This window comes from Carassius auratus, chromosome 40 (genome assembly GCF_003368295.1).
Source record: "Carassius auratus strain Wakin chromosome 40, ASM336829v1, whole genome shotgun sequence".
NCBI classification, from domain to species: domain Eukaryota; kingdom Metazoa; phylum Chordata; class Actinopteri; order Cypriniformes; family Cyprinidae; genus Carassius; species Carassius auratus.
In genome coordinates, this window is record NC_039282.1 from 11,467,573 (window position 1) to 11,494,056 (window position 26,484).

The 26,484-nt window shown below is 36.8% G+C and overlaps 1 protein-coding gene across 9 annotated transcripts in view; it reads left to right on the forward strand.

Moving 5' to 3' along the window:
* Positions 1-179: 179 nt before the first annotated feature.
* Positions 180-26,484, forward strand: part of LOC113058573 (teneurin-4-like) — a 231,987-nt gene continuing 205,682 nt past the window's right edge. For 5 of the 9 annotated variants that reach the window (XM_026226588.1, XM_026226589.1, XM_026226593.1 and 2 more), the window contains exon 1: positions 184-754. The gene's annotated coding sequence lies outside the window, so the exon portion shown is untranslated. Of the gene's footprint in view, positions 755-26,484 lie in introns of all 9 variants that reach the window. The other 4 variants (XM_026226591.1, XM_026226590.1, XM_026226597.1 and 1 more) reach the window with 3 other exon arrangements.

Genomic DNA, 26,484 nt, shown 5'->3' on the forward strand with positions numbered 1-26,484 from the left:
TTTAAAACAAGATCTTATAAGGGGTAGGCAAGTTCGGTCCTAGTGAGCGGCAGTCCTGGAGAGTTTAGCTTTTTTCTTGTATTTATTTATGTATTTTTTAGGGTTTGGAGCTGAGCTCTGCAGGACCGAACTTGCCTACCCCTGGTAGGTAACTAATAATGCAGCTTGCATTCAGTCAAACACAAGTTTTATTTATATATTTATTCTTATTCTTATTATTAGTAGTAATAGTAGTAGTAGTAGTAGTAGTATTTTCATTATTCTTATTCTTATTATTTATTTTATTTTATTTTTATTGCAAGTTTTACTAACCCGTTTTCATTGTAGCTAATATAGGCCCGCGTAAAAAGCGTTTGCGTTCAAGCATGTACCCCCCTCCCGTCTGCACACATGGTACGAGCCGACCGTGGATGGTGGAAGCCGCTTGTCATTCTTCGGCATTCCCTCCAGCCTCCTGCACTGCTTTCCACTGTAAGCGCTCACGGACTCGACACTACAGCTCACGGACGCTTTTCGCCCTCCAGCTCTCCGCAGTAATACACACGGCTCGACTTATTCATGCGCACTGCTCTCTCTCGCGCGCGCTCTTTCGTTCTCTCTCTATGCGGAGCCTGGGACCTTTTTTTCCCCCCTTCTATTACTTTTCCTAACGGGAGATCATAATGATGAGACATCGATATTAAGAGCATAACACCTTCCGGAAAACGACGCTAACCTGCAAGACGCTGGATAGACGCCTTCTTCTTCAGCAATGGTGAGATGCATGTTCACGTGAAAAGTGCGTGTGGTTGCAGAAACAGCTGGAGCAGTGCGCGAGGATGCTTGATCCTATTACGCGCAGCCTCCTCTGGTATTTATTATGGAGCAGCTTGTAAACTTGCAGCATGGAAGGGTAGTGCAAAGTAAAGAGGGCTTGTCTGTACTCTGTTACCATGTAAAACCATTAATTAGTGCTTAAGAATAAATTACTCCTCTTTCTATATATTTTTTAAAAAACTGTTTAACCTTTTAAATAGAAGTTAGTTTTCATTGACTGGGACATTTTGGGCATTTTTCCAGCATTTGGACTCAACATCGATCCCATATTAACGGGCCGAGGGTGTACCAATTTACCGCTGCATGTTTCACTCCTGTGTCATTCACTTAGGGGTGTAATCTGGATGGATGACTTTAGTTTAAAGATATAGAGAAGACCGTGTTCAGCTTTAGGGTACGATTGTTAGCTTTGTTTTCTGGCAGTGGGATACAGCGTTTCCAGATTGATCCTGCGATGCAAATGTGCATTTATAGCTCCAGGTTTACTACCACCCTCCTCTTTGGGGTCTGAGGGTTCGATCTGAGGGGAGGAGTACATGGCTTTTGCTGTTGTATTTTAGGGGGAAAATAGCAAATATTGTATGAATATTTTGCTTGTACTGATATGCAGCTGCACTTTAAAATATGAACTGCATTTATTTTTGTAATTGTCATTTATACATTAATTATATTTGAAGAGTGATTAAGCATGGAGATGGAGATAATAAAATGGTTTGAGATCTTAAAGGTGTTGTTATTTTTATTTGTATTTTTTATAAAGTAGCACACGCAGCCTAGTATTTTCAACACAACAGAAGGGCCGTTGAAAAATGTATTGTAGATTGATAGCAGAGATGTTTTGTCTTGCACCGTATACATAAAATATACACAGAATCTCTTGGGAGATGTGCATGGCATTGCATTAGATAACAATATCAAACCAAAAGGTGGAAAAAGAGCACACATTAAACCCAAACAGGTATCAAAAGAAAATGGTTGGGTAAAGAAAGAAAAATATGTATTTGGGCACTTTGTGGTTGTCAAACATTAGTGGAACATGTTCATAAAGACCTGTGGATACTCTGCTAGAACACCTGTGTGAACTTGAAGAGAACTGACTTCACACATGCACTAAAATGATCAAGGAACCATTTGGTTAAAGTGCAGTAAAATGTAAGTTAGTTCATATATTCCATTGGTTTGATATTCAAGATTATTTTTAAGTGCGTCGTGCGAGTTCTAGATTATTTTGGGGCCACTTGGCTCGAAAAAAAAAAAAAAATACCAGATAAAAACCAATTATTAATGTTAATTCAATTTCAGAGGCATAATGTAAGCCAGTGTTTAAGCCTGAGGATATCAAGCATCATGGGGTTAAATCCGAGAGACCCCAAGTCCTTGTAGTGTGCCGTGAGGTGTTATGCAGCGGTACTAAATGAGTCTGAAGTTGGTGGGTCCCCACTGGTTTGAACTTTCGAGGTCGGCCCATTGTCATGGTCCATGTTGATGAGGACCCTGGTCCACCACACAAGTAATTTCTATGAAAAGGAAAACTCGGGCAACTCTCCCTTTGTTCACCCTTACGAAGAGAATGAAGAAAAACATAGACTAATTTATTTTTATCTTCTAATCATTATATTTTTTACATTTACGCAATGTTCCTTTACTCCTCAAGAGTAATCTTTATAAAAATTAACTTGCATGTCGTCTATTTGTGAGGCCATATAAAAGTACATAATTTTGGATATTTTTACTTTTGCTTATGAACTCATCAAAATGCCTATTTTTAATGGTCCAAGCTATTTTTTGTGGGTTTGGTTTGGTTTCATAAACTACTGACATTGTTTGAAGCGATGTGAGAGCCGCAATGAGATGAAACAACGATGGAAACAAATCAATGAATTGCTTGAGCTCCCCAGTGACTCTTCCAGTCGAGACGCGGTGTCTCTCATGTAATAAGGCTTCATAGCTGAGCTATTGTGAAAGAGTATAGACATCAATGGAAGGTGGACACAGTGTGTGAAGTGTTGCTCATTGCACCTTCCTCTTATTAAAGAGCCCCAGAGTTGCACCCCTGCCAAGTCTCTTTATCCCTGCAGTGCTACTGTACAAACATCTGATCACTGTCTTCACAAGACTCTTGTGCAGTGAAGTGTTTTTCCTGCTCAACCACTGTTCAGAAACTGTAGCTGATAAACCCATATTGAGAAAGAAACGTCAGGCTGCTTTTTGGCCATTTGCCTACTTTCGGGACTTGAGACTGTTCATCCACAGTTCTTCAGTTTGTCTTAAATAAAAAAAAAATTGCTCTGTTTGTTTGAGCAACTGGCCTGACAAAGCAATATTGGCTCAACCAGTCATGTGATCTTGGGGAGTGGCTATCTGTTTGCCCAACCAATGGCAGAAAAGGGGTGATTTCCAAAAATATAAATAAACAACCTAGATCTCAGTTTTTGTTGACAATTGATTTCTTTTTTTTATTAAATGTGTGCAAAAAGTGGCATTAAAGTGCTATACTCGACCCCAAAAGGAAAATGCTATACGCTATTTGTTATTCAAATCAAAGTGTAAATAAACATAGAAATTGTATCCATATTGTGTGGCTGACACAGGCTAGCATACGCAGTTCGCTTTCATTGAATATTCTCCAAAATGGCACTACTGTGAGGCAGAAGAGACATACCGTCTAATAAAGTCATTATTTTTATTTTCTTTGCGTACAAAAAGTATTCTTGTCACTTCATAAAATTCAGATTGTACCACTGATGGCAGATGTTGTCTACACTGAAAAAAAAAAAAAAAAAAAACTGGTATATGATTTACTTTTAAATGATTTTTTTTTAATGAAGTATCAATCTCACACCTGCTTTTGACATCATGGCATCCGTTTTTTTTATTTTTATTTTTATTTTTATTTTTTAGAAATGGTCTCTAAGAGATCTCTCATCAGATTATGTAACCAGAACTCCGATATTCTGTGACAAATCTTTTTGACAACATAGTTTAGTAGTGTTACCATAAGCTTAAGTATATTGCTGCGTAGTAATGAAAAGTGGAGAATTTGGTACATGGGGGTGGTTATGAACAAATGTATTTCGGATCAATGAACTGCATTGTAGTTGTGACCTACTGTGTGCTCACTCCATTTGAAATCAATGTGAAAGTTGTGTGACCCTCACTGACTGCTAATGCAATTAGGCTTTTATTGTGTGCAAGTTTATAGTGCTGTAAATACTACCACCCTCACTATATACCAAGATTAAAAGCAATGGCTATGTAAACCATAAATGCCAATTTGTCCTAATGGCCACTTGTCAGTTTGTCAGGACTGTAGTTTGATGAAAAATAAAAAGGATATTTGTCTCCTACTTGATTTTGTTGGGTTTTGGCAGGGTAAAATTTTGGAAGCTCTAAACTAAATATGTGACCCTGGATCACAAAACCAGTCTTAAGTGTATTTTTTTTTTTCTTCTAAATTTAGATTTATACAGCTTCTGAAATCTGAATAAATAAACTTTTCCGGTGATGTTTGTTAGGATAGGACACTATTTGACCGAGATACAACTATTCGAATCTGGAAAAGGTTGCAAAAAAATCTAAAATCTGAGAAAATCACCTTTAAGTTCTTCAATACATATTACTAATCACAAATTACATTTTGATACATTTACTGTAGGAAATTTACAAAATATCTTCATGGAACATGATCTTTACTTAATATCCTAATGATGTTTGGCATAAAAGAAAAATCTATAATTTTGACCCATACAATGTTTATTTTGCCTATTGCTAAAAATGTACCCCAGCGACTTAAGACTGGTTCTGGGGTCCAGGGTCACAAATGTCAAAGGCTTGTTATTATAGTATGTGCAGACAGTGAGGACAATGCAATAGCAGTACAAGATATATCAGCTCAAATACTGGTGCAGGAAATCCCGAATTCCTTAGAAATGAAAATTATGTATCAAATTCGTCATCGTTCTTTTAATGTGCATGTAGTATGGATATTATTGGACAAACGTCTAAATGTTTACACTAAGACAAAAAAAAGCTGAAAATTTAGAAAAGATGCTTAATTTAGCAAAAATGCTTGCTTTGTATACCTTTTAATCTACAATTATATGTTTCAGTTCACAAAAAAATCTTGCAAGAAATCAGGAATTCCCTAGAAATGCAAATCATAATTTGTCAGATCTTGGATTGGCGTCTTTATTTTGATGTATGTTTATTTAATGTATGTTTAGTATGGAGTATTTGACAAAAGTGTGACACAAATGTTTATGCTTGCTTTGCTTAGAAATGCAAAACCCTAAAAAAATTTAACCCTTTAATGCAACAAACTGGAATATTTAGAAAATACCAATAGTATGCTTTAAAAGAAAATATTTATTTATTTATTTATTTATTTATTAAAAGCATACTATTTTAGTAAGAAATAATAAAGCAATATGAAATAATAGAAATGTAAGAATTGTGAAATCTTTAGAAATGCACGTATTTTGGTCATACAGGGTTAATGTATTTCAGTTCAAAGTCTAGAAGAAATGCAAGTAATTTTTGGTGATTTTAAACTTCTACAGATAGTATCGATTTCAGGTTAACAATGTATACAAATTGTTCACCTTTTCAAAAAGGAGAAAATACCCTTAAACAGATAAGCATGCCTTTTTAAAACTCCTTACCATGGCTTTAAAAAAATAAAATAAAAAAATGTGATAATTGCCTGATATTTTCCGGAAATCCTGCAAAGACAAACAACAAACAGTTTTGATGGCATCCAGTAATTAGCACTCAGAAAGGTCTCACTCGTGACTTTACAGTACAGTACAATACATTATTGTTTTGTTTAAATGGCATGTCACTCTGACAGGACGAGTAGATCTTACTGTAAATGAACCTCATTGTCAGCTTGCTTGTATTTGGAAAAATCCGCTAATTTCCGCATGCTCAAATGATTAGAGCTTTGCTTTGTCCCTCTCAGATGCCGTATAAATCATTGCCACTCAGTACAGTTGGTGCATTAGTTGGCCTTTACAAACGCAACCTTCTCATTCACCTTCTAAACATGAACGCTATTAATGGCGATAATGAGTGCACCGGGTACAGGGGGTGTATTTGCTTGCCCGGAGCATTATGTTTAGCTGAGGATGCAGTCTGTCAAGCTCTGATTTATCATATGTATTGGCTAAAGGCAGCCTGTCAAGATAGCAATGTTTTATTGGACTTAAAAGTTGGGAGAGAGGGAAAAACATGCTGTAGCACTCTTCATTTCCAGAATTACTGAATAGTGACTGGTCAACTGAGCAGTTGCGATTTGCTGAATGAGGGTTTGCGAGTTGCTGAATGAGGGAATTTTCTCTCTCTCCTTTTCTTTAGTGAAACTTGGTTAATCTTAGGAAAGTTCTCCTTGAAGGAGACATGTTATTGGTATGGCTACGCAGCTGTCAGGGCTTTGCAGCATTAGTTTTTAAATATGAAGTGTAGCTGGGTGTTTTTATGAAATGTGACTCTTGCCTTTCTCTAGATGAGGTTGTTTTTTGTTTTTTGTTTTTTTTTTCTCCACATGGTTGGGGGAAAGACAAGCTTTTCTTCACTCCAGTGGGCTTGGACATTGTGTATTCTACAAGTGGGATCAGGAACAACAGCTGCCACATTTACATTCAAATGACTTTCAAGAGATCCAGCTTCGTAGTCTGGGCTCCTATTCCCATGCAATTTCACCAGGTATACTACCCCTCCCACCCAATTTGGGATACTGACGGCCAAACTTTTTTTATGGAAAAAATGAATACAAATTTATTTATGAAGGTTAAAATTTTTCCTGGAGCAACAAGGGAGGTGGCATTTCTTGTAAAGACCTAGGAAGGAAACTCTCAATTGATTCTCCTTGACAGCAGTGAGATTACATGGAGATTTTAACTTATGTTTTTGGTTTCCTAAATGCTTCTGCTGAGAAAAAGACTGCAGTAATCTCACACATTTCCTCTCAAGATCTTCAGAAGATACCACAAGAATGTCTCTAACCGTGCTCAGAATGCAACCTCTATTCATTTTAAAGAGGGATGCTGGCTGGCAAGCTATCTTATGCCAAGAATGAAAGAAAATGTATTATAATTCCATATTTTGCATAGAAGCATCAGTTAATAATTTTTTTTTTTTTTTTGTCAACAAGGAAGGTGGCATTTCTTGTAAATAAAATCTCAAACATGTCTCTCGCTGTGTTTACAATCGTCAAACTGCTGCTCTCATTAATTTTAAAGGTTTTTACTTATACTAAATACTGTGTCACTAGTTGTCTCATTTTTGACTTATATATATTATTTTATTATATTATTATTTTATATATTATTATTATTTTTTTTTTTGCATGCACCGTACTATATCCGATATCACACAATATTAATATTGACATTGGTTGATATTCCTTTCCCCTGTTTTTGCATTTCTATTTCTCTTATTTTTTTCTTTTAGATTATCTTTGCCATCATCAAAGTCTCACTTAAAATTAAGGTAACTTTTTAGTTTAGAGACCAATTCTCACTATTAACTAGTTGCTTATTAACATGCACATTGTCTGTTTATCAGTAGTTATAAAGCACATATTCAGCATGGTCATATTTCTACGTCCCATAATCCTAGCCAATACCTAAATTTAGCAACTACCTTACTAACTTTTAAACCGTGATTAGGAGTTAATTGAGGCAAAAGGCATAGCTAATACTAGAACGAATAATTTAGTAACACTGTTGAATTTAATCTTTTATAAATAAATAGATTTTTATGCAGTTCATTACAGTGACTACATTTACATGCAGCCAATAACCCGTTCAAAAACAGAATATTAGCAATAACCCGGTCGCGCATATTATTTAAATATTATACCTGGGGTACCCCTTTTCTAACCCGAATATTTGGTCTTGTAAACGCGTTTCGGTAGCCTGGTAATTCCAGACTCTGCTACTTCACTTTGCTTTGTAGACAGAGTCTGGAATGGCATAATAGAAAAGTGTTTTCTCTCTTACTAAGGGGCGCTTGTCTGAAGTTTAAAATCATTGGTTACCCGTAAGCCAATCAGATACGTTTAGGTATGACGTATGTTATGCACCTGTACAGCCGCATCTAAGCACAGACATCATTCAATTCAATTCAATTCAAGTTTATTTGTATAGCGCTTTTTACAAAATAAATCGTTACAAAGCAACTTTACAGAAAATTATGTTTCTACAATATTTAGTAGTAGCTAGTAGTTTGTGCACATTTGCCAGGATTTTAGAAAAAATAATAATAATAATACAAGACGTAGTCAGCTAGACGATGAACTATCAATATTATTAAGTTATTATATGATTCAGTCACACATTTAGCAATAATTGTTAGTTCTGTTTGTTGATTCAAGGTTAGCATCATCTGGGGTCCCCTGAGGGTCAGCATCATCTCTTCTCAGGTGTTCTGGATCCAGACTGGAGCTTGTTTAAATCCTAGTTACCACGGGATGTAATCCCGTGGCGAAACATAGAAACAAAATACAGACATCATTAGCATAGCTGCTGATCCAACAAAGTAAAATTAGTTTAACCCAAGCTAATGAATAAAAATGCAACTTTGAACAGATGCAACTACACTCACAATTAAAAAGAAACATTATTCGAATGCTTGGCGAAAGAGATGTGTTTTTAATCTAGATTTAAACAGAGAGAGTGTGTCTGAACCCCGAACATTATCAGGAAGGCTATTCCAGAGTTTGGGAGCCAAATGTGAGAAAGCTCTACCTCCTTTAGTGGACTTTGCTATCCTAGGAACGACCAAAAGTCCAGCGTTTTGTGACCTTAGGGTGCGTGATGGGTTGTAACGTGGTAGAAGGCTAGTTAGGTACGCTGGAGCTAAACCATTTAGGGCCTTATAGGTAAGTAATGATAATTTGTAACTGATACGGAACTTAATAGGTAGCCAGTGCAGAGACTGTAAAATTGGGGTAATATGATCATATTTTCTTGACCTCATAAGGACTCTAGCTGCTGCATTTTGGACGACCTGTAGCTTGTTTATTGAAGAAGCAGGACAACCACCTAGAAGTGCATTACAATAGTCCAGTCTAGAGGTCATGAATGCATGAACTAGCTTTTCTGCATCAGAAACAGATAACATGTTTCGTAGCTTGGCAATGTTTCTAAGATGGAAGAATGCAGTTTTTGTAACATTGGAAACATGATTTTCAAAAGACAAATTGCTGTCTAATATAACACCCAGATTTCTGACTGTAGAGGAAGTAACAGTACATCCGTCTAGTTGCAAATTGTAATCTACAAGATTCTGTGTAGTGTTTTTTGGTCCAATAATTAATATCTCTGTCTTATCCGAATTTAATTGGAGAAAATTGTGTGTCATCCAATCTTTTACATTTTTAACACACTCTGTTAGCTTAGATAATTGGGAAGTTTCATCTGGTCTCGTTGAGATATATAGCTGAGTATCATCAGCATAACAGTGGAAGCTAATTCCGTATTTTCTAATAATATTACCAAGGGGCAACATATATATTGAAAATAGAAGGGGACCTAGGACGGATCCTTGTGGCACTCCATATTTTACTGATGATAAATGAGATGACTCCCCATTTAAGTAAACAAAATGGTAGCGATCGGACAGGTAGGATCTAAACCATCTTAGAGCCTGCCCTTGAATACCTGTATAGTTTTGTAATCGATCTATGAGTATGTCATGATCTATGGTGTCGAACGCAGCACTAAGATCAAGTAAGACTAGAAATGAGATGCAGCCTTGGTCTGACGCAAGGAGCAGGTCATTTGTAATTTTAACAAGTGCAGTTTCTGTGCTATGGTGGGGCCTAAAACCTGACTGAAATTCTTCATACATATCATTTTTATGCAGGAAGGTGCTCAATTGAGCAGACACAACTTTCTCTAAAATTTTAGACATAAATGGAAGATTTGAAATAGGCCTATAATTTGCCAGTACACTAGGATCTAGTTTTGGTTTCTTAATAAGAGGCTTGATAACCGCCAGCTTGAATGGTTTTGGGACGTGTCCTAAAGTTAACGACGAGTTTATGATATTGAGAAGCGTTTCTTCTGCTACAGGTAACAGCTCTTTCAGTAATTTAGTGGGTACAGGATCTAATAAACATGTTGTTGGTTTAGATACAGTGATAAGTTTATTTAGCTCTTCCTGTCCTATGGTTGTAAAGCGCTGCAGTTTATCTTTGGGTGCGATGGATGAAACTGAAGTGTTAGACGCTGTAGAATCTACATTCGCTATTGTATTTCTAATGTTATCTATTTTATCAGTGAAGAAATTCATAAAGTCATTACTATTTAACGTTGGTGGAATATTTGAATCAGGTGGCATCTGGTAATTTGTTAACTTAGCCACTGTGCTAAATAAAAACCTAGGATTGTTTTGGTTATTTTCAATGAGTTTGTGTATATGCTCTGCCCTAGCAGTTTTTAGAGCCTGTCTATAGCTGGACATACTGTTTTTCCATGCAATTCTAAAAACTTCTAAGTTAGTTTTTCTCCATTTGCGTTCAAGACTACGAGTTAATTTCTTGAGAGAGTGAGTATTACTGTTATACCATGGTACAGTACGTTTTTCTCTAACTTTTTTCAATTTGATTGGGGCAACAGCTTCTAATGTATTAGAGAAAATAGTGCCCATGTTGTCAGTAATTTCGTCTAATTCGTGTGTATTTTTGGGTACAATTAGCAGTTGAGATAGATCAGGCAGGTTATTTGCGAATCTTTCTTTGGTGGCTGGAACAATAGTTCTGCCCAGACAGTAAAGCTGCGACATATAGTTAATATCAGTTATACGCAGCATGCACGATACAAGGAAATGGTCTGTAATATCATCACTTTGAGGTACAATATCTATAGCAGTAAGATCGATTCCATGCGATATAATTAAATCTAGTGTATGATTTAAACGATGAGTGGGCCCGGTGACATTTTGCTTGACTCCAAAGGAGTTTATTAGGTCAGTAAACGCAAGTCCTAATGTATCATTTGCATTATCAACGTGAATATTAAAATCTCCCATGATTAGCGCCTTATCAACTGTAACTAGAAGGTCTGAGAGGAAATCTGCAAATTCTTTCAGGAATTCTGTATACGGCCCTGGTGGTCTATACACAGTAGCCAGAGCAAGAGATACATTAGATTTCTTTTGCATGTCTGACAGAGTAACATTTAGCAGAAGTATTTCAAAAGAGTTAAACCTGTATCCTGTTTTCTGGGTAACATTGAGAATATCACTATATATTGTTGCAACACCCCTGCCACGACCAGTCTGACGGGGCTCATGCTTATAACAGTAGTTTGGTGGAGTAGACTCATTTAGACCAAAATAATCATTTGGTTTTAGCCAGGTTTCAGTCAAGCAGAGTAAATCAAAACTATTATCTGTGATCATTTCATTTACAATAACTGCTTTTGGTGCGAGTGATCTAATATTTATGAGCCCAAACTTTAAAAATTGTTTTTGTTCATTTACTTTACATTTTTCTGGTTTAATTACGATAAGATTTTTTCTAGATCCTACATTATATTTATATTTTGACCTCACTATTCGGGGAACAGACACAGTCTTAATAGGTTTTACAGCGCAAGTACCTTTAGCATTTAAGCGGTTAGAACAAAACTCATCATAATGGTTATTTGAGAATTGTCTTACTAGTCACATGGAGCGAAGTGTCCTGGAGATGTTGTCAGAGAGAAGCTCCGCTCCAATTCTGCTGGGGTGTAATCCATCAGCGCGAAACAGTCTAGGACGCTCCCAGAAAAGATTCCAGTTATTAACAAATAGCAGTTTCTGTTCTTTACACCATGACAACAACCATTCATTTAAAGCAAAAAGTCTACTGAACCTTTCGTGTCCTCGTCGATACGTGGGCAGTGGTCCTGACACGACGATCGTCGCCGCGGGCGTCGTGCTGCGAACCGTCTCGATCAGGCTCCTGAAGTCCCTCTTCAGCGTCTCCGTCTGCCGCAGCGTGGTGTCGTTAACCCCGGCGTGAAGCACGACCGCTCTGGGGCTCTCGCCGTCCTTCAGGATCGCGGGTATCTGCGCAGAAACATCGAGAACACGAGCACCAGGCAAACAATGAGTGTGCACTTTACCTTCGGCTAACGTAGCACTTACGTGTCGGACGATGGAGTCTCCGATGATCACAGCGTCGCGTCCTGTCTCGCGGAGGGGAGCGAAGCGGTTCTGGATGGAGATCTCGAAGGCAGGAGGGGGAGAAGTAGTCGCCCGGGACCAGGCTCGCGTCCTCCGCTGTGGATGCACCCAGGGTCCGTGGTGTCCCGGCGTCGCAGTGAAGGACATCTGGGAAGATCGCGTCCTGGGTGCACCGGGCCTGCGCAGAGAAACACACGGAGTAGACGTGGTGGGACTGTTAACAGCACGCTGTATACTTACCCCGGACTTGTGAGCGTCAGCCCGGGATGATTCCAGCGCGGCTCTCCGCTCTCTCAGCTTGGCCTGCCTCTGTTCCAGGTCGCGAATCTGCTTCCCCACGGCCTCGAGCTCGAGCTGCACAGAGTGGAGACATTCATCCGCCATTAAAGCAAGTAACAGTGAGTACAGCAGTGGTAATGTGTGAGAATAGAGTATTAGCAATGTAAGCGCAGTTAGCAGCAAACACGCTTGCTGATGCTAACTGGCTAAAAGCTAATAGCGGACCCGGGAGATCAAAATAAAACTAGTGATAGCGAGGCGCTCTGATTGTTTTTGTTGTAGAATACAATAGAGGATATATTCACGCGTTATATAAACGGAAACAATGATGTATAAAATTGATTTTTAAGTTAAAAATAGTCAATGAAAAGAATATAGTGACGGAGCTCCAACGCAGTACAGCCGTCAACAGCAAACAGGAAGTCTCTCAACATTATGCATCAAACTCAAATCTATGATTGAACTTCCACTGTAAACCTGTTGTAAACACATAATGATGCGAGCGAAATACCGGAGTGAACATGGCTGTAAACGACTTTTGCAGATTATGCAAAATTAACCTACGCATCTACGTCACGGCTCTCAGCCCGCCCTCTGTTCGTTGATTGGCCCGGCTGTTTCCAGACCGGTGGCAAACAGAAAGCTCTGACGCTGTATCAGACTGAGTACAAAAGCGAAATGAAATTGAGCGGAAGTAGGAAGTCTGACGTAGTCAGGCTAGCGTTTCGGCATATCCCCATCAAAATGTGTGTTCTGCGCATGTTCTATTCTCAAGGAATCTTGGTCTTTTGAGTAGAGACGGCGCATAAAATACAGGAAGAAGAATGACGCATATTGTGTCTTAATGTTGTCCGTACGTCCAGACGCTAACCGTGCGTCACCGTTTACATCGGGATATTGGCGATTGATTACACATTCCATGTATACAGGAGTAACTCTCTCTGCTCACGCATGTAAACGGGTTATCCCGAATGTTTCAGAAACCTGAATAGTGACATAACCTGAATTTTAACAGCTTGTAAACGTAGTCAGTGTTGTTATACTTGAATTGTAGCATTTAAAATTATTATTATTTATTTTTTTGGGCTTTATTTTAAACATATTTAAACAATAGTGTAGAATTTTAATATTGGACATAACATGGATTGTATTATTAGTTTATTGATTTAGACCAGAATTGTATTTCTCCAAAGGAATTTGGTGATTAAAAAGGTGTGTAGATGAAACTGAAAACTCATCAAAACTCTTAGATTTTAAAGGGAAACCTCTGAGCAATTTTGCTCTGGGAAGGTATATTGTTACCTATAGAAGAATCCCACATTCCATGTATACAGGAGTAACTCTCTCTGCTCACGCATGTAAACGGGTTATCCCGAATGTTTCAGAAACCTGAATAGTGACATAACCTGAATTTTAACAGCTTGTAAACGTAGTCAGTGTTGTTATACTTGAATTGTAGCATTTAAAATTATTATTATTTATTTTTTTGTGCTTTATTTTAAACATATTTAAACAATAGTGTAGAATTTTAATATTGGACATAACATGGATTGTATTATTAGTTTATTGATTTAGACCAGAATTGTATTTCTCCAAAGGAATTTGGTGATTAAAAAGGTGTGTAGATGAAACTGAAAACTCATCAAAACTCTTAGATTTTAAAGGGAAACCTCTGAGCAATTTTGCTCTGGGAAGGTATATTGTTACCTATAGAAGAATCCCACAGATAGGCCTACAGATCACCACGCCATCGTACATTGAAAGTTGGAGTCGTTTTGAAAAATAGAAGTTGAGACACTGAAGTAGTAAAACAAATGATGGGTTTGCTTCAGTTGACATGTGAACGAAATGCCGCCTTTGAACGCTGGGTAATTAATCAATTACTGGCTGTTTGCCATTAGCAGCGGTACTGTGCTAGAGTGAGGTCAGACTTGAGGTTTCTCTATTTATCCTTGTATACTGTGGCATTGTCTGCTTTGTTTGAGCAATGCTAATGCACCTCATGGCCTGTAACTGACCTTATTACTCATCTCAGGCAAGAAAAATATTCACATGGATGTTTAATACCAACTGTTTTTCTTTGTTGGCCAATTGGTTGAATGGTTAGGTGATGAATGCTCTAAGCACCGTTGTGTTTGATAACAGTCATCAGTCTGCTTTTTCGACCCCAAGACCTTTTGTGTTGGAGCCCAAAACATCGCAGCCCCCTGCGTTGACTCACCTTTGTGGCGATGTTTAGGTGCAGAGAAAATTAAAGTAAATTTTACATGTGGATGCTGCTTGTTCATATTCAAAAATTAGTGTTGCAGGTGGTTGTCAGAGAGTTGCTGCGGTTGCTAAGGGTATTCCTTGATGATTTCTAGAGTTTTCTGTGATATTGTATAATATTCCATTCAAACTACATGATTTTTATAATTTTTTGGTTGCAATTTTTAGTAATTTACTTAAGAAACAGTACAAGAGTTATACAGGTGAGTGACATGCAAATTTTTTGTCTGGATCTGCATTTTTTAATATACTGTGGCTTGACAACTCTGCAATGAACTTCTCTGAATTACAATAAATGTTTATTTTTTTGGGGGGGGGGCATTAAAGAAAGCTGGGTGATACAACAAAGAATAAAATAAAGAAAAGTTTAATTAAAAACTCTTAAATAAAATTCTCGAAGATCTTTTGAGTAATTTTAAGCAGTAGTAATGACAATGTTTTATTAGTATTTCTGTTATAAAACAATAATAATAATAAAAAAATGCACACACCCACACAAAGATTATTTCCCAGTACTAGACACCAGGTTTTCTCTCTTTTCCTTCATTTTGGACACTCTTGTTGGTTATTGACCCTTGTGCCAAAGTTTAATTCTTAATGTCAGAGGGTATTTCAATCCCTCACCCTAAATATGAACAGATTTTAAGTGATTCTTGCTTTAGCAGACACAACTAATGAACTTCTTTGTATGATATTGATTTATTTTCTCTTCCCTGAAAGGCCTGCCTGATGTTGCCTCTCAACAGTGGCTATTTTTTCCTTGTTCTTGCTGGAGGATCTCTTTGGCGCTATCAGTCAGCCTCTGCTCTTGAAGTGGTCTCTGTAAGAGGGGGCTTCGTGTGAAAGGAGGGGGCCTTAATATGTGCACTTGAGCCACTTTTCAGAGAGGATGGAGGTTCATGTTACATCTCTAGTGCTGAGAGAAACAGTGCGCCCATTGTGTCCCGCATTTCACACTACACATGTAGCAATTTCGGTGATGATTCACATAAGTCACTGAAAGCTAATCGCAATCTCTTTGCACGAGACTCGGATTTCAGCTTTTGTCATCGGAGCTTAATTTACTGTCACAAACTTGAATGCGCCTTGTACGTTTCCGCTCGGGTGTCTGGAAAAACACCTCCCAGAATGACCTGTTTGTCTGAAGTATGTTGGCCGTAGATCTAGCAGCATGTGTTACGCTACTGAGTGTTATGTGCACTTGGGAATTATTAAAGCTGCTTTCCAGAACTAATAGAGGAAATTTATAAACCATTATAAGATCACTGAAGCTTAAGACTCATATATAAAAGCACATTTCTGAATCTAGACTCTGCTAATGACATTGGAAAGACATTTATAAAATTACATTTAGAGACAGATGCTGAAGTATGGTAGTACTGCAAAATAAAAATAAAAAATATAGTCAGAGCTGTGGTGCCCATGTGGGTAATGCGGGTTTGAAAAGCTTAGTTCATTTCCTGATTATTTCTTCATTCTAATTAAAAATAACTAAATAAAAACGAATCTAGTGTCGAATCAAGCTTTTTGGTTTATATACTTGCACAGATGAGCGTTGATGCCTAAGCAGGTGATGTACATTTTTTTAATTTGACATTTCCCCAGTTGTTTCCTGGAAATATTGACATTCATAGAGTTGTGTGTATTTTGTATTTTGTGCTGTTAAAAAAGTGAAAATTGAATCAAAAGTGACCTTTTACTTTAAATTTCTTAATGCACATTTGTTGATCTAATATTTATACAGTAGTTCGTATATTCTTAATGTAAGCGCGAGTGCAGCCATTTTTAACTTAATGTAATAGGCTTTCAGTGTCAGTTGCTTCTAGTTATTTTACCTGTGTTAAAACAGTCCATTATGCTCCTTGATATTGCAGTTTGGCATTTATCATATTACTTTTATCATCACAAACATAAACACACTGGTTTGTTGCCCAAATTGCTTTGCTCTATACTGCACTTTATTATTCTAGTTATGTACTATAGGCTTAAAAATCAGACATATTGCACATTCATAGCATATAGCTTACTTATGTGTTGAAAAATGATGTGGATACTATTAATCTTTGGCACAACCAATTAGCTCAGCCAATGACATTAGACCGGGGCGGGGCTAAATTTATATCTGCTCAATGACAGATGGGAGGAGTGTATATTATTTTCACTATATTGGCAAAGAAATCACCAGTTACCTGTAAAGTTAATGTAAAATGCCATTAACAATCAATTTTATATCTTTAATGTGATCCAGTAAAAGTAAGAATAGGTATGTTTGTAGTAGTAGATATTTGTCTACTGGTTAACATTATACAACTACCTGGATATAAACTTGTTTTCCTTTCTCAAATAACATACAAAGATGAATTGACCAAGGGCTGGGTTCACAAAGTTTTCTAAATTAAAGTTAAGAATAATTTGTATTTATAATAATACGAATAAATAATAATAATAATACTAACTTAATAAATACATTAATCTTAATGTTCTTATCTGTTTTCTTCTAATTGTTCTTTAAAAAAAATATATTTCTTTTAAGATATTCTTTCCTTAAAGGAACACTCTTTTTCCTTATCTACCCTAGAGTTAAACAGTTGTGTTTTACTGTTTTTGAATCCATTCAGCCAATCTCTGTGTCTGGCTGAAGCACTTTTATCTTAGCATAGCATAGATCATTGAATCTGATTAGACTGTAAGCATCTCACTTAAAAATTACCAAAGAGTTTCAATATTTTTCCTATTTAAATCTTGACTCCTCTGTAGTTGCATCATCTACGAAGACCTGATTTTTGTCATTTTGAAGCTCAAAGTGTGCAGAGCAGGTCATCGCCATCTTGGCAGCGCGTCACCGCGCAACTGTCCCGGGCAATCGAATATGGGTAAAAATGCGGGAGCTGGTTGCTGAAGCCACGCCCACCTAGCGCAATGCCAGTGTCAGCAGCAATGCACCAGTCACTCAAGTGACCACGCCCTTAATTATGCAGAACTTTAAGGTTTAAAATAATTTAAACAGATGAGTTATTAAAAAATTCAGCCCCCCTTTCAGTTGTCATGTTGGGCAAAATTAGCTATATAGACCAAAATAATTTTTGAACCAGGCATGGATTAAAAAACTGTAAAATTCAACTGGTTAATTAACTTTTGGGGAGTTGGAAATTGAACCTATTCTCAAAAATAGTGGATTGTTCCTTTAAATCCCCAAAGGTAAGATGTTTAAATTTGAAACAAGCAAATAAATTAAGCATTACAACATAACTCTACCTGCATATGATGTGCACGACTAGTGATCGATAATGTAACAAATGACTGGTGATCATGATAAAGCATGACCTAAGTTTTACTGAATCCGGTTAAACACACACACATAAAGGGGCCTCATTTCATGAGTTGAGTTTTCGTCAAGTTTTCTATGGAAGCATATGGGTAGCATTATTCAATTTGGGATGTAATATGCAAAATGACAATGCAATATGTAAAATGGCAATGCATTTCTGTATTTACATTTACATTTTCCAATACATCTGTGCAACGTTTGGTGTGTGAACAAGGCGGGGCTTACAGAAGGTCAGAGACTCAAGTCTCAAGAAGAGGATTCAATCAAGTGAGACAACATGGACAAGACAGTTGGTCCGTGTATGTTTTGATCATTTCGGTTTATGGCTTCAATATTTCATTCGGACTTGTGGGCGGAGCTGAAACGCTGCTTTCATCTGATTGGTCGAATCGGATCGGTTTTCATCTGACAGCCTTCAGCTGAAATGTCTGAAACTACGCTCACTGTTAATTAGCATAATATTTGAATCAGATGTAGCTGGGCACATAATTCGTGCTGCTGAGACCTGCAAATTATTTCTAGGTTGTAGTATTGTATGAATATTGTCCCACTGATAAAAACAGTGCAAATAGTTCTGGCCCTTTGGATAACAGTAAAGTGGAAATAAATATAGTTAAATTTATGAAATAAAATTAAATAGGATTTTTTGGGAAGGTAAGTCTGGCCAGTTATACAAGCAACACGAGTCGGACGAGTCTAAAGATATGAGCTGAATTGGGTGAAACATTAAAGTTCTAGTCTGTGTCAATTACTCTCATAATAAATAATAATAATAATGTTAACTGTATTTTTCGGTATAAGTTGCATCAGTCCAAAAATACGTCATGACGAGGAAAAAAACATATATAAGTCGCACTGGACTATATGTCACATTTATTCAAGACCAAGAGAAAACATTACCGTCTACAGCCGCGAGAGGGCGCTCTGGGGTAGGCTACAGGAGCACTGAGCAGCATAGAGCTAATTTTACTATTTTTATTTAGAAATGTAACTATATTCATTTTTACAATTATTTATTAATGTCACACACACACACACATACCTAGTGCCTTATGACTTAAAAGATGAGAGTGGTAAATGTTATAGACATGGAACTGTTCAGTCTATTATTGATTTTAATTTCCACTTCACTGTTATCCAAAGGGACAGAACTATTTGCACTGTATTTATCAGTGGGACAATATTCATACAATACTACAACCTAGAACTAATTTGCAGGTCTCAGCAGCACGAATTATGTGCCCAGCTACATCTGATTCAAATATTATGCTAATTAACAGTGAGCGTAGTTTCAGACATTTCAGCTGAAGGCAATCAGATGAAAGCAGCATTTCCGCTCCGCCCACAAGTCCGAATGAAATATTGAAGCCATAAACCGAAATGATCAAAACATACACGGACCAACTGTCTTGTCCATGTTGTCTCACTTGATTGAATCCTCTTCTTGAGACTTGAGTCTCTGACCTTCTGCAAGCCCCGCCTTGTTCACACAATGATTGACGTGGCGCGAGGGCGGGGACACGTGATCGGCTCGGAACGCATTTTCAATGTGCACATTGAGTTTTGCTACATTCATTGCGGGACACCGAATGAAAATGCAATCGTAAGTGTCTTGACTGTGAGTGTTAATGCAATTAAGAAAAATAGCAATTAAAGGATCATTTTGCCACAGTTTTTGCTTTAACATGTTAGACATATCTAATCATTTCTGTAATACATTTTCATTTTCATTTTGCAACTTATAAAGCGTTAAAATTAATATTCATTTTACATTTTAAAACTGGTGTAGTAAATGGCAAATGAAAATTATGTAATTTAATTTTCATTTTCATTTTGCACCAAACGTTGCACAAATGTATTGGAAAATGTAAATGTAAATACAGAAATGCATTGCCATTTTACATATTGCATTGTCATTTTGCATATTACATCCCAAATTGAATAATGCTACCCATATGCTTCCATAGTTTTCGTCAGCATCCAGCACATATAAAAATAGATTTGATTTTAGTTTCATGCTGACTTTAAACATTGCCATAAGTAAGGCTATGTTTTCGGCTGCATCATGGAATGAAGTTGAGGTTGCATCATAAAACAAAGAAGTGACACAATTCTTGTTTGTTATTGAGGGTGATTCAGTCATTTAGCCAGAGCGCGTTGAACTCCAGTGGCCATGCTGCAACCTCAGCTCTTGAGAGCGGAGAAAATAAAGGTAGTGACTAAGCCGGGGCTGCTGACGAAACATGCTCTGTCCTGTGGCATATCTGCCTCCTCTGTCGAGAAAGACTCCAGGGATGAGTGCGTATGTGAGCGAGAGCAAAACAGGGTAAGAGAGAAAGAGCACAAGTGTGTGCGTGAGACAAATACGAGATAGAAATGAAAGAGCAGGCCACTATGCAAAGCTGTAGGAACAGAGAAAAAAGTGATGTGTAAATAATAAGATGTCCTTATGGTGTTTTAGGGTTACATTATCTGGTCACTTCTTACAGCCGTCACTTATTTTCCTGCTATCAGACTAACAAAGTGGCACCCAAAATTTTCTGCATGTACGGGCTCCTTTCTTCAGATTAGACTCCCCAGTGGCGTTTCATCATGTGGCACATAATCTTATGCAAGATGGTGAAATGGCAGTTAATTTGCAGGTAATAAGACTCCAGTGATTTGCCATTGAAAGGACACCAGAAGTGAGGACTGTGTTTGAATGTCACGTAGGCTGCGACACTCATTACGTTAGGAATGGTTTTTTTTATTGGAATAACTGGCTGCGTAATGTTTCAAGCTGTTAATCACTGAAAGTCATATTACATTAGATAAGCACATTAGGTTTAGAGTCATTTCTGGCAGATTGGACGGTAGCGACTACCTGAGTTACACATTGTAAGTGTACAGAGGAAACTGCAGACAAATGGCCTAATTCATAATGTCCTGTTCACTGTTTCGTTATGGTTGATGTGCAGTTTTTTTTTTTTTTTTTTTTTTTTTTTTTTTATGTTAAAATAATTTATTCTGTCCCTTAATGTATATACTTTACCTGTTAAGGCCTATTCCAATTTGCCTTTGTGATCCTCCTGGGACTTGTATATTATATATATATATATATACAAACACATTTGTTTATACCATTCATTTATTTTATTTATTTCATGAAGAGGATCACAAACTTATTTTCATAGTTTCATTTTTAGTTCAGAAAGTTTTAGAGAATATTATTTTGCCTGATTGTAAAACCTCTTTCTGTAATCTTTTCACTACACTGCCATAACTATTGTAGTGTGTGTGTGTGTGTGTGTGTGTGTGTATTAGAACTGAATAATGGAAATGAACAGCCATAGCTACAGTAAATGAGAAGAGACTCCTTATTTGACAGAATACAGCCTCTGTTTTGACTGAATTACGAAATAGTGGAATACAACTTTAGAGAATTTGTCTCAGACTTTAAGCATTCATACAGTACTTTTTGTTCCAAAAAGAACTAGGTATACTAAAATAGTGGTGTTTTAACAATGGTAAAATCACAGTATCCATACTTCATGTAGCTTCACTTTTCCAATTAGAAATGAATAGAGAAAATCTATAGATTGACCTATTGGGTTTGATTGGCAGTGGCGTTAGGGTCCTGTTCTTTTGTTTGTTTGGCTATAATCATGTCACTTTTAACACATGGTGAGAGAATATCAGCACTTTAAGGCCACTCCACGAAGTCTTGAGCCAGTCAAACAGATTTATTGATCTGCTCTAATTTGCTTTTAAACCTCCCACGCTCTATTCTTACTCCTCTCTTTTGCTTTTTTTCAGATATTTGAAATGACCTACTACCATGGCACTGTATTTTTGCTGTATGCAATATAGACACATCTACTGTTTGCAGATTTTCTGTATCCATGCATAGATGTTTGACATGGTAGTTCACATTAAATGGTTAGCAGTATAACTTTATAATATGTTCATTGGAGAATATGTTCAGCCCCCTCCCTCCGAATGAGCTTCGTGTATTAAATGTTGATTACTACGGAACAACATACGTACAATTTGCAGCTTGCACATGCTTCACCTCTCCCACACTATTTGTGCTAAACTTTAAAATGTAAGGTCTTGAAAACTGCCTAACCACAAGTAAGATCATAACAATAGGAATGCTTGCCTCACCAAACACTGCACTAATAAGAAAACATGAATGTTTCTTTTTTTTTTTGCTGAACCAGGCGTGAAGATCGATTTTTAGAAAATAAGCGGTCTCTGACATAACCTGAAAGAAACTTTATCAAACGGGAAAGTAGAGGGGATTGGTTAATTGGCCTAGCATGGCTAGCCAGAGGCAGAGTCTCTCGTTTCCTGAGCGAACTGGCTCCGGTTCAAGGCCTAGTGCGTGCTCGGCTAGAAAGGTTTTCAAGGGGCAGGGCCCAGCGCTGAGAGGGACTTGTCAATATAATTTGAGTCTTAGGAAGCAAAGTGGAATTATAGCTTGCAGGGGGACTGCCCTTAAGCTGTTTTTCTATAAATATTAATCAGCCCCACAAGTCTGGCTGGAAGGTGGCTCAGCAATTTTGGCTTGTGTCATTGACTGTACTTCAGCGTGACAAGAGAAATGAAGGAGAGATGAGATGACATTTAGTGACACCTCTAATTTCTGTTTTATAAATTTATATTTATAAATGTATAAATTTTTATAAATCTGTTTTAATTTAAAATAATAATAATAAATAAATAAAAATCTGTAGGGTTATTATAGTAAAAACACATACACACACATACACATAAATTGTATATATATAAAAACAAACAAATCTGTTACTTGTTGAAATCAAATATTTTAAAATAAAATACAATAAGATAAAGTACACAACAAACTTTAAATTATATTATTTCATCTACATTTCGCTTTAATTTTAACTTAATGTACTAAAACAACTGAAAATGAAATAAAAAGAATAAAAACTATACAGACATATTTAGAAAAATTTTAAACTAATCAAAACTTCAAAAACAAGCAACAAATTTACTAAAATTAAACGGTTAATGTTTTCATTAAGAAACAAAGCAAAGTTTGAATGTTTCAATTAAAACTAAAATAATTGTGTCTGAATTAAATCATACAATCTTAATATTACTTTGAGATTTCTCTCTATCTATCTATCTATCTATCTATATATATATATATATTATTCAATTCAATATTTCTTTATTGGTATGAATGTTAATTATACAATATTGCCAAAGCTTAGTGTACATGTATAGAAAAAATGCAATAAATTATAACAAAAAAAAATTGAACATCACAGTAATGGAACTGATTATAATAACATCTTATAATATTAAACTAACAAATATAACATTTGTGTGAACATTTGATGCCAGTCTTTAATTTACATATAATTACACAAACATACTAAGGATCACTGTATGTATGTATGTATGTATGTATGTATGTATGTATGCATGTATGTGCAATACAAGTGACCTTTCTGGCTCTGCAAGTCATTTTATTTACTGCAGGTTAAAAGTTCAGTCCACAATTGTAGCACTGCATTTCTCTGTTTGACCCCACCCATGTGAACTACAGAAAATCTATGCTATTAATCTGTCTAAACAAATCCCAGGGGGCAGTGGTGCAGTTTAGCTTGTCTGGGTAGTAATGTTTGGAGATGATTTAATTCACAGCTGCTTTGTTTCCAAATGACCTTAGCTTTCATGTTTTGTTAACAAGCGCTTAACGGTTTTCTTTTCTTTTTTTTATTTGTTCATAATTCTTTTTCTTAGGTAATATGCAAAAACATATGCAGATTCAGCCATGCTATATGGCAGTGGTCACCAATCTCGGTCCTGGAGGGCCGCTGTCCTGCAGAGTTTAGCTCCAACCAGTTCCAAAACACCTGTTTGAAAGTCAGTAGGTGTTTCTCAATGTCAAGGAAGGATCCTCGGAAGCCAGTATTTCGAGGATGCTACGTCATCGACATCCATCGAAGGACCGTTCCAATGTTGAGGATCCTCGGAATTTCAACCAAGGACTGAGTCCTTCGTTCGAAGAATATCCCATACACCGGAAAGGATGCATATGTGTATCCTTCGCGCTCTCAAATCACCCACAATCCTATGCGTGCAGTTTTGCTATATAACGTTATTAGTTCAAAAATTCCAAAATGTCGAACGCTAACGTAGTCGGAGCGTTAACGGTTTTTATTTACGTTACCAAATATTTGTTATAACTGTAGTAAATATAAGTAAAGTTTGACGTTTAAATGCCAGTACAAATTACTACCGTATTGATATTGTAAATTATACAAATACAAATGGTTAACTGAACCGGACCTGTCATTTAACAATTGGTTGCGTCATCGGCATTTCTTTTATAAATAACTAGTTATGTTGTCCAAAGTAATTTAATGATACCATTCACAGCGTTATTCAAACGGACCTTTTCACTGATGTAATGACGCAATTACGTGCACTTGCACGTCTCACCTAGCCTCTGAAGGAAGTGACTTGGAAGGATCAGTCCTACCAAGGAAGTATCCTTGACATTGAGAAACGCCTAGTATGCCTAGTGAGATCTTGATTAGCTGGTTCAGGTGTGTTTAACTGGGGTTGGAGCTAAACTCTGCAGGACAGCGGCCCTCCAGGACTGAGATTGGTGGCCCCTGCTATATGGTTTCAGAAGGTTTTCTTTTTTTTTTTTTTTTTACATTTGATTCAGAGCTAAGAACAAGATTTATTTATTTATTTATTTATTTATTTATTTCACTCTTTATTTATTTATTTGGATTTTTTAATATATTTGATCTAATTTTGTCTTCTTTTAAACTTGTTAAAATACTTGTTAGAATAATCTCAAATTAGTTCAGTGCTATTGAGGACACACTGCCTGATGGTACTAAACAAATCCTTTGTCAGTTTAGTCGGCCGACATCTCTTTCCAGAAATATTGGTGTTAGTTACAGCGTGGGGGGTGGTGGGGATGTCTAACAAGCAGCGATGGAGAAATTACTGAAGCATCTAAAACCTTTTTAAAGTGGTGTTCTTTTGGCCCATGCACAGATGAATAGAGATATGTAACTATGTTTTAGTGGCACAGTAAGGCCTATACAAAGCTTAGCTATACGTAATGTATTGTTTGCTGTCAGAAGAGTTTACCCTTTCACTTTTTTCCCATACGAAGAGACTGACACCAGTGAGGAAGAATGACCTTTAAAAGAGAAGCACTGTATGTGTGGAACTTCATGTGCTACATAATGCTACAGTACCTTGTCTGCCTTTTTAAAGAATCATCGGCTTGACCCAATAAAGAAAACATCTTAAAAGGTTCATGCAAAAAAAATACAAAAAATAATCTGTAATCATTTTATGACCTTCATAATAATTAATGTGAAATTAAAATGTGCTGATTTCCTTAATACAATGAATGGGAACTGAATTTGTGTAGGTACCATTCAGGTTTTGTGAGCTAAATGAACCAATTCATGAAATTCAGCTGACTCAAAAGAATCACTTTCTCTCATGAACAAGCCAAGGAGAGCTTTCTAGAGTTTGAATGAATAACGACTTAAATTACAACCACTATTAAGGTGCTTTTTCATCATTCTTTGAAGCGTGATCGCTTTAGTGGCTGTTCATTGAAATTTGCATGGAAAAGTGTGACCAGCACATTCTCCAATATTTCTCTGTGTGTTCAGAAGTAAGTTATATGAGTTCGGTAGACATTTAAGGTGAGTAAATGATTCATGCATTTTCCCAGTGAAATATTCCTAAGGCTGTTGGTGAATAATAACCTCTACTGGCTTTTGTGTTTTGTTCTTGTTGTTTTTTTCTTTGTTCCCTGTCTTGTAAGTCAACTGTACAAGCTACAAGGTCTCATCGTGTGTTTCTGTGTTTTGTGTTCTTTCAGCGGAGCCACTGTTGAAAGAACCATTTTGCTGCCATGCTGGATCAGCAATGCAAAAACATAAAAACATTAGCATGCATTTTCCATCAAATAACTCTGCTATGCTGAATGATCTGTCATTATTACTTCAGGCAGCTTCAACACTGCTTCACATGAACTGCTTGCTGTTTACAGCCATCACATGGTGCATCTGATCCTCATTATATATCTTGAATTTACAATTTACATGTGTAGCCATTAGGGGTGTAACGATACGCGTATTCGTATTGAACCGTTCGGTACGACGCTTTCGGTTCGGTACGCGGTACGCATTATGTATACCGAACGGTTCGTTGGAGTAATTAATTATATTTGAAAAAAAAAAAAAGAGAGAGAGAGAGAGAAATATAATGATATGCGTTCAACAAGGTAGCCCAATAACCCAAACAACGTAACAGGCAACGCCCCTGACACTCCCGAAGAAGAAAAAAACACCATCTTATATGTTTATGTTAGGCTACTCAGCAGGCGCTCGCTCACTCAGTACGCGCTGAAGGCTCATTGCAAAATAGCCAATGCGTTTAACAGACTAGAAATGAGAAGATCCTCCAATAACCAACAGGTCTGGTGTTTGGGTGCACTTTGGATTCCCTTTAAGCTATAATGGTGATGGCAAGAGAGTGGTGGATAAAAAAACAACGGTATGTCGCATCTGCAACATGACAGGGTACACCAGCGGGAATAAAAAAAAAAAAAAAAAAAA